This window comes from Corvus cornix, chromosome 4, assembly GCF_000738735.6.
Source record: "Corvus cornix cornix isolate S_Up_H32 chromosome 4, ASM73873v5, whole genome shotgun sequence".
Lineage (NCBI taxonomy): Eukaryota > Metazoa > Chordata > Aves > Passeriformes > Corvidae > Corvus > Corvus cornix.
This window is the reverse complement of record NC_046334.1, coordinates 58,733,956-58,746,761: the sequence shown is the minus strand read 5'-3', so window position 1 is coordinate 58,746,761 and position 12,806 is coordinate 58,733,956.

Genomic DNA, 12,806 nt, shown 5'->3' with positions numbered 1-12,806 from the left:
TGAGAAGGTGCTATTTGGAAGACATTTACTGCTTTTAGCTGGAAAACTGCCCTGGGTTGTTTGAATCTTCATGTTTCCAGGCATAGAGCTTTTTCTAAATTTCTAACCATGAGAAATACTATAAACTTTGCTTTTTATAGCCTATTCTTTCTCCTATAGCCTATTCCTTCTCTCCTTGCCTCCACTAGATCCCAGAACTGATAACTGTCTTGTCTGTGTCCCACCTCTTCCCCAAGACTCCTCCTCCAGCACACAGACCTTGCTCACCTTTCCTGGGGGGAACCTTCACCCATCCATCCTCCAGCCTCTCTTGGCAAGGCTCCCAGCTGACATTTTGGCCCCTTTCAAATGGGGTTAAAAAATGAGCATCAATTTCCCATGAAAGCCAGAGAGTGAAGAAGCACCAGCAGTTTTCTAGATCCAGTGATTTTCTTTTGTTGGATACCTGTAAACTACTTTTTTGGTTTTAGGGTTTTTTTGGGGTTTTTTTTCAGTTTTACTATCTGTTTCTATGAGAACATTCATGTCTTCTGCTATTGTGAAAAACAGATTTATGGCTTAACTTAGACTAAATTTCTGTGAAAGTTTTTAGCTAAAGTATCTCTGGAAGAAATTATTCAATGAACAGCAAAATATAACAACTAGTCACACTGAATTTACTGAATAGTTTGAGACACAATAAACTTAAAGTAGTCCTCCTCCCCCCCCCCCAATAAGTTTGATATTTAAAGAAAACTGTGTGCTTTTTTTTTTTCAAAATTGTTTGCCATTTAGAAAATTTTGAACAAACTTATTTTTAAACTAAAAATAACCCAAACAAACAAAAACCCCCCAAACATTTCAGCAATGCATTTTGCAAATAATCTGGCCAAAGAAATTTAATTTACCTTAAAAATGTTTCCTTTGCGCACTAAACCAAAATTATTTTTTCTTTACTTTCAGAAATACCAGCAAAACAAAAGATTCACTATTTACACAGCTGTTTTCCTGACACATATGCCCTAGTCTCATGGCTACATTTCTTATTCCTGGCTGGGCTTCCCGAGAACATTCCACTAGTTAATAGCAGTAACATGGGTCAATTCAGGCTTGAGGTAGGTAGGTAGTGTTTAGTACATTTTCACGCACTTTGTTTCAGACTGAATAGATTCCATTTTATTATTTTATCAGCCTCTCAAAACTGGGATAACATTTTATGCTGCAATCTGTTCTTTGATTTGGATGGAAGGTTCCAGATTACAATAAAGGTACTAATGCATATACTAATACAGGTTTTCTCCTTTAGAAGGTTTTTTCACTTCCTTACCATTCTCATTATTCATATTTTTATTAGTAACATTCTCGCAGAAGTCTTTTTCGTGGCCTATCTTACTGGAATTTCCCATTCTTATTTTTGGTTATCTACTGCATGCATCAAGCTTTTGGGCTGCTCTAAACTTTTCCCATAAACTGTGGCTACTGTGCTCTCGGGTAAGATAGTTTAAATTAAGTTTACCAGTTTTGGAATTTACTTCTGCTGAGGCTGTGGGGTTGGCATGTTTCACTAGGGTTTAATCTTAAATGGAAAATAGAGACCAAACATTTTCTTTAGCATTTAATGAGTTTCACACCAAAAAGTTCTTCCTCTTTACACCTTCACAGCTTATCTGAAATTTATTGTTTTTTTCTCTTTTGCACCTTCCCATTTTAAGTTCTCTGAACACTAAGCTTATACTCCAATCATTCTCACCTTTCACTCACCTTCTCTCACTTTATGTCACCATTTTGTTTTTATTCATCCACTAGACATAACTCTTTGATACCATTTGCCTTTCCTGTTTCACTGAATGCTTTTCCTAGTTGAACTTCTGTACTGGCTTCTGATGTGTCCCCTGTCCGTCTCCATCTCTGTATCCTCTGTGGAGTTTTCTTGGCTCTACCTTTTCTACATTTCTGCTCATCCTTATGATTCCCTCCTAATACCTCCAGATGCATATCTACTGACATCATCCTCACTTCCTCCAAACCCCAGAACTACTACCCTTTGCATGACCAATTTGAGTAACCACAGCAACGAGATCCTTGCCTGCCTTTGTTCACTCTAGTGTGATACTCGTCATCTTAGTCTTTTCTTTCCCAAAACTATTTTATTGAGTTTGTAGATATGATCAGGACAGTGGGTTCCAAAATACTGAAAAGGCATTTTTGATAACATCTACAGCTTAGCTTTAAGGCATCCTTCCTGTCTCTCATCAAAAATCTTGCTCTCTTTTGCTTCCTCTCAAAGGGACCATGCTTATCAAATGGATCACTGCTCCCAGAGTATATGCTCCCCATGCTTAGCCAGGCTGATCCCTGAGTTTCTCACCAGAGGAATTTTACATACTGGGTGGAACATGGGCGAATAAGTAGTCTGAGAGCTCACAATAAAGGTAGCAAAGTAATAAAGTAGCTTAACTGTAACTTAATCATTGCTAACAATAAATGTTTGTTTAAAAGGTAACCAGAAAGCAGAGGAACTTGCTGTATCACCTAAAAAAGGAGAAAGAAAAAAAGGTATCACTACTCTATATCTTCTATCTGTTCAGAAATGGAAGGAGATCTCACATGACATTTAGAACAAATCTGATATTTGTTTGTCCAAAATAGATGATGGAATTCTGCAGCCCATTCCTCAAGCACATCTTGCTGAGAGTGCCTGAGCTGCAGGACACCACTCCAAAGGTGACCTCATTGTGAAATCTGAATCCAAATGAATACAAAAAGTATTTGTTTATTGAAATATGTTGTAGCAGTTTTCAAAAAGTGACCCAGGGAGAATTACAGCAGTGGGAAAAAGATCTATTTTAGTTACTGCTCAGCTTGGTATATTATGCATCAACCTAGGGCTTCTTTTGCCAAGGCTTTTAAATTGTTTTAGAGAAAAACCAAATGAATAAAATAATATATATTACCTCTACAGAACCATTCTTTTCCTCTCAGTTATATCAGGATAAATTCAGAGTAAATTCAATGAAATCAATGGTTTTATAATAGTGTAAAAGCAAACAAATTGAGCTCAAGCTTTTCATGTTTTATTTGCCAAGTGTTTTCATGTTATGCTGGAAAATGGACAGTGACAGGATGTACAGGTTTCGGGAGCCCTTTGGCAGGCACCAAAGAAGCCCTATTATACCCCATGACAATGCAGCCATTTGCAAATGCTACCAGAACTGTATACTTCCTAGCCAGAAGCATAGCAGCTCCTCTCACTGGTTTGTTGTCCTCACATGCATACCTGCTACATTGTAAGGAAAAATGCATCCTGAATGCTTCCTTGAGGTGGCAGTTGACTTTTTTTTCCACTAAACCTCAAACATGAAGGAAGAACATTAAACAGAAACTGCAAACAACTGTCACCTACTTTTCCTCCTTCCTTCAAATATGGGCTCAAACTCTACACATTTCCAGAGTGCACAGGATCATGGTTCCTTTATTCAGTCAGAACAAATAATCTCCTTTTGGAGATAATCCTTCAACCTTGCATTAAATTACTTACATTATTTATTAACAACCTATGTTTGCTGAAAGAATATGGAGTCATTTATCATAATTAATTTCATTTAGGCTTAATGAATCAAGGGGCAGATTAAAAAATGACCTTGAGCTCTGTAAATGCAACTTCTTGAAATGATGGGCTCCGCAATCTCAGTTTTCAAGATTGAAAGTGCTCTCCAGATTATCACTCCACATGAGGGTGCTGCCACCACTGAACCACCCCCCTCCAGGGGTCAAAAAGCCATGGCTGCCAGCCGCAGTGAGATGCCAGCACATTGGCAGAGCTGCCTGGAGGCTTCTGTGGAAGAGTAGTCATTGTATTGGGTTTGCATAGGAAGGTCTTGGTAGCAGGGTGAGCTTACAGGAGTGGCTTCTGTGAGAAGTTGCCAGAAGCTACTCCCATGTCAATGGGAAAAGCCAATGCCAGCTGGCTTAAAGATGGACTCAACAGTGGCTAAGGCTGAGTCCATTAGTAACAGTGGCAATGCCTTTGGGTTAAGGGGAGGGGGAAATGTTACTGCATAGGAGCAATTGCTGCCCGAGAAAAGAGTGAGACTATGTGAGAGGAACAGCCCTGCAGACACCAAGGTCAGTGCAGAAAGAGGGGAAGATGCTCCAGGCACTGGAGCAGAGATGCCCCTGCAGCCCATGGTAAAGTCCGTGGTGAAGTCTGCCCCCCTGCATCACATGGAAGGCCATGGTGGAGCAGAAATCCACCAGAAGCCTGTAAAGGACCCCACACACTGGAGCAGGTGAGTGCTTGAAGGAGGCTGTGACCTTATGGGAAGCCCACACTGAAGCAGGCTCCGGGAAGAACCTGTGTTCCTGGAGAGAGAAGCACAGGCTGGAGCGGGTTTTTCTGGCTGGACTTGGGAACCTGTGGGGGGGTCCGTGCTGGAGCTGTCTGTTCCTGAAGGACTGCACCCCATGACAGGGACTCAAGCTGGAGCAGTTCATGAAGAACTGCTGTAGCCGGTGGAAAGGACTCACACTGGAGAATTTTGTGGAGTACTGTCTCCTGTGGAAGGGACCCCATGCTGGAGCAGAGGAAGAGTGTGAGGAGTCCTCCCCTGAGGAGGTAGAAATGGCAGAGACATATGATGAACTGACTGCAGGACCCATTCCTTGTCTCTCCCACACTGGGTGGGAAGAGATAGAGAAGATTATGAGTAAAGTTGTGTCTAGGAAGAAGGGAAGGGTTGGGGGAAAAGTTTTTTTAAGACTTGGTTTTATTTCTCATTAGCATATTCTGATTTCATTGGTAATATTAATTGTCCCAAGTTGAGTCTGGTTTTGCCCATCACGGTAGCTGATGAGTTCTCCCTATCCTTATCCCAACCCATAAGCCTTTTGTTATATTTTCTCTCCCCTTCTAAGTTGAGGAGTGGAGTTACAGAGAAGATTTGGTGGGCACCTGGTGTCCAGCCAAGGTCAAACCACCACATAGTTTATTCCTCATTAGGACCTAATGCAGAGGTAGGACTCTGTTCCTGGTTAAATAGAACAATGACTGCCACTTTCTTCTAATACAGCTGCAGGAGGTGTAAGTGCCCACTTTAAATCAAACCCATCAGCTGGAGAATTTGGTTTCACCTCTTCTCCTTTTAGTGTCCTAAAAGACTCAAACACAGGGATGTTCACTTTTGGTTTTGCACCATGCAAAAGAACAAGAGAACAACCAGACTGGAAATAAGTATGAGCATGATTGAGACCAAATTGCTGTAATTGGTATGGAGAGGGGAGGACTGAGTCTGAATTTCACCTTGAGGCATTCAAACAGCTGTAACATGTACAAATGCTATCTTTGCAGGTTTCCTACAACATCCACATTGTAATAACCTTGTTTTTCCCTGACTCTTCTGATTTCATATGACACATACCCCCACAGCCGGGTGAGACGAAGTTCATTGCAAGCTACATATGGCCAAGTTGCTGCCCAAGGAACTCTGCCAGATGGTTACTCACAAAATGAAAAGAAAATTGTGGTCCAACGAGGCAGACTAGGAGGAGGAGTCCTAAAGTAGTTGTCATAGGAGGGAAACAGACTTCTTCAGTGCAGCCTCAGCTGTCTTCGAGGCTCATCTCCTCTGCCAGTGTTGACTGAAGTTGGTCAACAAGGCTCAGAAGTTATTGGAGGATATGTCAACAACTTGCTTACCTACACTTGTGTAAAACCTTACAGCACCTAAATGCTGAGCCACTCGCAGTCAGCAAGAGCTTTCCTGTTATTGAGACAATAAAGCGCAGTGATCTCCATCACATCAAAGAAAGTTTCCAGTTCCATTGTTCATCTCATTTTGTACACCTTGGACATGGTCCTTCCCCACTTAGCACTCCATCTCTTTCCCCAGGAGAAGTTAGAATGGAAATACAGACAAAGTCTAAAGGGAAGGAGATTGTTACTATTAACTCTTGTTAGCATATCTGGGCATCAGCCTATCACCTGCTGTTAATGTACTGAAACACAGAATAAAGCTGCATTTCTGTTAAAGACATTGGGAGCAAAATTGGACAGAAGAGTGTCAGACTGCAGTTTTTCCATTCTTTCACACAAAATGTGAAATAACATGTTAACTGCCTTCTGGCCATACAGTAAGCTTCCATTAAAATAATTACCATATGGCTCTTTTGGGGACATGGTAGGTTTCCTGTTATTTCACGATCCTTTCAGATGAACAGTTTCACAATGGACCCTACAGGACTTTGAAAGGATTTTATCAGGTTACTGGATTAGGGCTTTGATAGAGATTCTGAGGAAAAAGCAGGTGGAAATAACAGCTCACGGAGTGGCTCTGCAGAGTGATTACTGGGCTATATTCTCTGTTCAAATGGGAAGAGGAAATCCCTTGAAATAAAAAGTCTGGCTGCTGCTGATTAGCTGACAAGAATGAAATTGAACACTATGCACATAAAACTGTATATGTGCAACCAACAGATCCATCATGTCAGCAATTCATTTTCTTATGGTAGCATGGGCTTGGAGAGAAATCCATTAAGGCCCAAATAAATTAATAGCACAGAAGAGAAGTATCCCCTGTCTTGCCTGGCTTTCTATACACATGGCTTACAAGTCTAGTTTGGTGTTATTTTTTTTTATATTTATCCCTTCCTCATTCATTAATTTTACTGCATTATATAGTGATAGCGACCCAAATTTTTTCTTTTTTTTCTGTTATCAGCAAATAACTTACATCAGTTTCTCCAGCTGCAGGAATAACATAGTAAGAATATTTTGTGTATCTGTAGGTACCTTTAAATCTTTGGGTGGTTCCAGTTGTACCTGGAGCTTATAACAAGGACTAAGAGCAGGAAAGATTGAGGGTGAAGTCTAATTAACAGTCATCTAAAACATCATTACATCAGTAATTTTTTTTGAACAGCCTGTATCATCTCTGTCTTTCTCTCCAGTTTTTCTCCTTGCAGAGTCGTTGAAATGCATTGTCTGTTGGAGGACTCCAGTTGTGGTGGTGACGGTACGTTAGGTGGCAAGTCCCATGAAGCATGCTAATATGCGCTAATCTTTTAATGATGATGAATATTTGACTCTTTGTAATGGGGGTATTTTTTTTAAAGAGGCTTTCCACAAAAAAAATCATCACAATGGTTGTCACAAGTAAGCTTCCCTCCCCTCTGAAAGAACTGACTGTAGTGGAAAAGATAATTACTTAGTTCCTTTATCTCCGAATTATTTGTAATAAAACCTGAAATCGCACCACAAGGTCTTTCATGAGGATGTCATAAATTAAGATGCATCGATGTATTTGGTGCATCTGTTCAGCTCTGCGCTCCTTTGTCTTCTGCAAATAGCGCAGCAGCTTCAATACCCAGCAGACAGCATTTACGCAAATGATGTCGTGGTCTGTATCATTAATATTCAGCGATTGTCTGTCATAGACACCTTACTGTACATCTGTTATGCAAATTTATGTTAATTTTTGTTCACTGACAGCTGCCTTGGTTCCCTCCCTAAAATGATCTTTTCCATTTTGAAGTTTGCAATCTGTTCCCAAAAATGTTAATCTAACAATTAACTGAAATTGCTAAACAGAAATTTTACATGTTATGTCCAAAATAGAAACCAGTGTTTTTAAATAGATGGTGAATCTTCTCTTCACATCATTTGTTTTATATGTGATTCAGAGAAGGGTAAACATTGATCTTTGCACAGTCTGTGTTGGGATAAATGACAATCTCCCTATACAGTAATAGGTTTTGCAGGAAATAATGCCATTTTCTTTTCACATAGGCCATCAGCATAAAACTGACTTTCCCATTAAAAGCTGTTCTTTGTACAATTGTTTTCTACTTAGACTTTTGGAAGTTGAAAGGTCACTCTTTATTAACACATTATTCATTTAAACCTTTTATTTTAAACAATATGACCGTATTTCAAATAGAGGCAGCAAGCATTTAAAAAATGTTTCAGAGAGGTTACATCATGTTACTGTAATATACCAGGAAAAGTGAGATATGGTCATTTAAGTTAGGTTCAGACTGATGGGGAAAATGCTTTGACCCAGTGTGCCCACAGCAGGAACCAGACAAGTTACACCAGATATCCTATGTGGAATCAGTGAACATCTGGACAGCTGGTGTCCAGGGAGGGTTTAAGTCTGTTTGACATTAGGAAAGGTGCACAAGAAAAGCCTAGGCATAGAAATAGTATCCACCTTAAACCAAAGTGCAAGCAGATTGCTCTTTGTCTCTGCAAGTTCTCAGACTTCCCTTTGATATGGAACAAGAGAAATATTGACAAGAGCCAGGGACAGCTTCAGTCAGGCAAATACCTGCAAGAGATGTCAGAAATGCAAGGGTAGCTGGTGTGAAATGGAAAGGGACAGGTCATAGCCACTGTTGGGAAAGGGAATTAAACAGGAGCAGGTGCATTGCGCATATCGGGAAAGAACCTCTATGTGTCCATATACTGAGGACAGCAGCTTTAAAGCAGAAGCCACTTAACTGCATTGCCTGACAGTGTATAGGGTCATGATGTGATAGATTTTTCAGAAACCTATGGCCAAATCAGAATTTGACAGAATAACACAGAACCCAACTATAAGCCATAGAGAAAGACAGACTGAAAGAAGTTGAGTTTAGATATTAGGAACAGCATTACAGTACACCACAGATTCAATATCAGTCTTCACCATAGAAAATACAGCCAAGATACCTATCCAAGCTCTATCCTTATCAGGAAATAAAGAGCACACTATGTCAGGCTGATCTGTCAAAATAAGAAGAGTAGGAAAATTAAACTGATAAATTAAAGAGCAGCATGTCACCTGACTGATGGCAACCCTCCAGGAGATCTCTTAGAAGCATATCTGCTGTTTCTAACAAAGAATACAGAATAGCTCATTAAAAAACACAGAATGGCAGGGTAGCAAACATTGCTCTTTCCTTCCCAAAAGGGAAACCAGGGAATTCTCAGAGTTATGTTATGAATCTTCAAAAAAGTTTTTGGAACAATAATTCAGACAAAAGTAGAAAATCACCAAAATGAGAATGCTGTGAGGCCAAGCTGACAGAGCTTCTAGTAAGGAAAATTGTACTTCTCTAGTCTGTTGTAATGCATCAAGAGTGTAAAACAATGGATGATGAAGATCATTTCATAAGTAAGTTCACTTGAAAGACAATGTATTTAATTGAAAAAGTATTTCCCCAGGAACCAATTAGGAAAAAAAAGTAATCATGAAAGGAAATGGAATACTCTGCTGTAGTTCAGAAAGTGATTGACAAAACGGCAGCAGATAGAAGTATGTAACTTACTCCCAAATTAGAAACTTATAGTGAAAAATTGCTGAGCTGTTTTGGAAACTGTAGTTAATAAGGCTGTTTGGAAAAGAACTAAACAGACATATCAGTATTTGCAGGTAACAACACTTTGTCCAGATGTCCAGACAACAAAAGAGCTTGACAGATTTAAGAAGGACTTTAAAATAAATCACAAGGCAGCACTTAAAAGACAAATTCAGTGTCAAGTACAAGATAAATTTAGGGACATGGGAGACCTGACTACATATCAAGAAATTACCTGAGGCATCAGGTTCTACTATTTACTATTACAGGCAATCACATCATATAACTCTCCATTAGAAGTTTAAAAAGTTCCAGATTTTTTTTCTAATCAGAATTGTTATGCACATTCTTTTGATAAACAGTCTTCTCAGAGCAAAGTTTGCATTATTTCAACACTGGAGTGTATGACAGAGCTTACAGCTAAACAGAATGACTCATAAAAATTAAAACTAATTGGCTCTTCACCTGCCTCTTCATGAAGCACTTTTATAGTTAAAGTAGAACTTGCAATATAGTTGCAATACCATTATAGTATCCTAACAAAGGGGAAAAAAAACACAGTAAGAATTTTTGCTTTCACATTAACTGACATTGTTGGGGATGAGCCATTTTGCAGTAATTTCTTTTTTTTTTTAAGGCACCATCAGAGAACGGAAGGACCCCTCTTTTGTCATCTTCATACTGTCTCCTGTGCATGTATTTCAGCATTTCAGCCTTCATAAATAGTTTTCCTGATTAATTACAACATCCTGAAACACCTTCCTATTAAAGTTTTGGGGGTTTTAATTGCAAGAAATTGGCAGGGGACACAGAGAGCATACCAGAAGTTGTCTGTCTAGCATCACCTGCAATGTTGGACTAGTGGGATGACAGCAGGAGTGGTGAAGGCACAAAGCTATTAAGAGCAGTGAACCAGCCCAAGGTTACTTCATCCACCTGGCACCCCAGCAAGCACATCTCTTCCTGCTGGATGCTGTTCATCAGTCCCAAAGCTCAGGGCTATGTCGCTGCACTGTTAGCTTAGTTTTGAAGTTATTTCAAACTTTCAGAGTCCAGAAAGGTTGTTCTTAAATTGAGGTCCACAGAAAGATACAGATTTCATTGTTTGAAATAGTTCGGTCACAGTAGTTGGAAGAACAAGGTGCCAAAGAGCGGCTACAGCATAACTAATCTCAGAGCTTAAATCAGATCTCTTTGGTGACTGAGGTCTTCCAGAACTGATTTTTTCCCCTTGGTGACACTAAGATTACATGATGCCTTTTTATTATTATTATTTTTTAAACACACCAGCATTTTACTGTCAAATATCTGAATCATTTGTAAGGAGAAGAAATGTGATGAACTGCTTTATTGAATGTCCTTAAAACCTTGACAGTATTTTTGTACCATGTAAACCTCAAGGTGCTGACTGTAGGCTCAGCAGGAGCTCAGGGACTATGCTAGGAATTTCCACATATAGAAATGAGCTAAGACAATTTTGCCATTTTGATTTTCTCTTTCTTCCCATTTTTGGAATAGAAACAAACATTTCAATGTTACCTGATTTAAGAAAAAAAAAAAAGATATCAGAAAGTTATGATAGTCTGATTAGGGTATTTTTTTTTCCAGAACACTAACACTGCATTCTAGTTTTCAAGTTTCTGAACATCTTTAATATATAGACAAAATAAGTTTAATCAGAAATGTCTCCTTTAGATAAAATAAAAAACCAAATCAAAACGTTGTCCCAAAATTGGTGAAGCAGTTAAATTTAATTTTAAATGTTTTAAATGAAATGTTTTAATTTCATTTTTCATGTTTTCAAACTGTGTTTCATAGATATTGATTTTAAAAGTCTTAATGAATCATATTTCATTTGAAGTGGTGGAAGAGAATTTCAGAGGAACCCTTGACAGAAGTGTCCTGAATAGCTCTTTCCTCTGGCTTGAGATGATGTGCAAGAAATTGAGGTTTGAGCTGCCTGTAACCAATATTCTGAATCTAACTGAACAGCAAGAAGTCACATCCTATACCCAGCCCTTTGCACATGCTTTGTATACAAATACCAACCAAAGAGAAAGCCCCAGTAGCCCACTAGCTTTGCAGGCCCTACACCTTAGAGAAACATGGTAAAAGCCTACCCCAAAAGTGCAGAGATGAACTGCAGTTCTTGGAAAAACCCGACAGGCATGGTGGCTGTTTACAGCTTTCCCCTTCTGTGGCTGGTGGGCTGCAACTCACCCATGTTCCCTGGCATCCCTCACCGCTGACCCTGCAGTGTCATCCTGCTGCTAGGCTGGCATTGCGCAGCAGCTTCTGGAGATGGTATCTGCAGCCGCAAGGACATAAGGGCTCTGTTTGTTTTAGGAATGCTGCTGAACCAGACAAAACCACTGTTATTTTCACTTTAACTATTCTTCATCTTGACATCTACCTCCCCAAGACAGAATACACACTTAGAAGACAGACTTAATTAGATTTTTTATTTCTAACAGCTACTAGTGCAATAATAATATTCTTGTCTCCCTACTCACATAGGTCACAGAAAATAAGATTGGAGGGATCTGAAAAGATTAGAAGTCTTCTAAAATATTCACAAAAGCAGAGCTGAGGTCCCCTCTGAAGAGTTGCATTCCTTTACAGGACTGAGTGACTTTCATCAGTCATTTTATTGACCAGTGTAGAAAAATATAAGTTAATGCGCATGGAGAAAACCTAACCAAACACACATAAAATCTGGTCCAACACCACTTCTCTGACTGATGCTAATTAGTAATAGGATCATGGGGTTATAATAGGCAATTTCATGGATCTATCACCTCACTGATTAATAACAATCAAGCAAGTCATCTAAATAGTAGGACTCATTAGGAGAGGAGTAGACAAGAAGAAGAGTATATACACAATCTTGCTGAATAAATCCATGGTTTGCCCATGTCTCAGGTATTATGCTTTATACTTGCTCCCAGTTCTTAAAAAGTAGAAAAAAACAACCAACCCAAGAAATACGCCATGAGGAACATAATGGAAAACCACTTCTGTCTAAAGAATATCTAAATAGACTAAGGGTATTCAACCTGTAGACTAAAAAAATGTGTACAGTCATTACTAGGATGAGTGTTTGAGAAGTGTATTCTTTATTCCACTGCAAATGTTCAGGAGCAAAGAGAAGCTGAAGTTAATACAAAAGAGTAGATCTTCATTCCCTGGGTGCTGGATTGTGGAGCCCTCAGAGAAGCCATATCTGCTTCAGAAAGACTCCAAACTAGTAACTCCTGAAAACTGTGGATAGAGAGGGCAGGAGCATGTAGGCCTATCCTACTGTTCTCTAGGTCACCTGTTTGTCTCAAGTGCCAACACAAGAAATTAGGGAAGAGAAAGTTTAGAAGCTCAGGTATTTGCATCAGATAAATAAAAGATCTCCATGCTATCCACAAGACAAATGAATAAGTGTGCAAATTAGCAAAAAACCCAAACACAAAGTATTTAGGCTTTTCAGCCCTCAAGACACC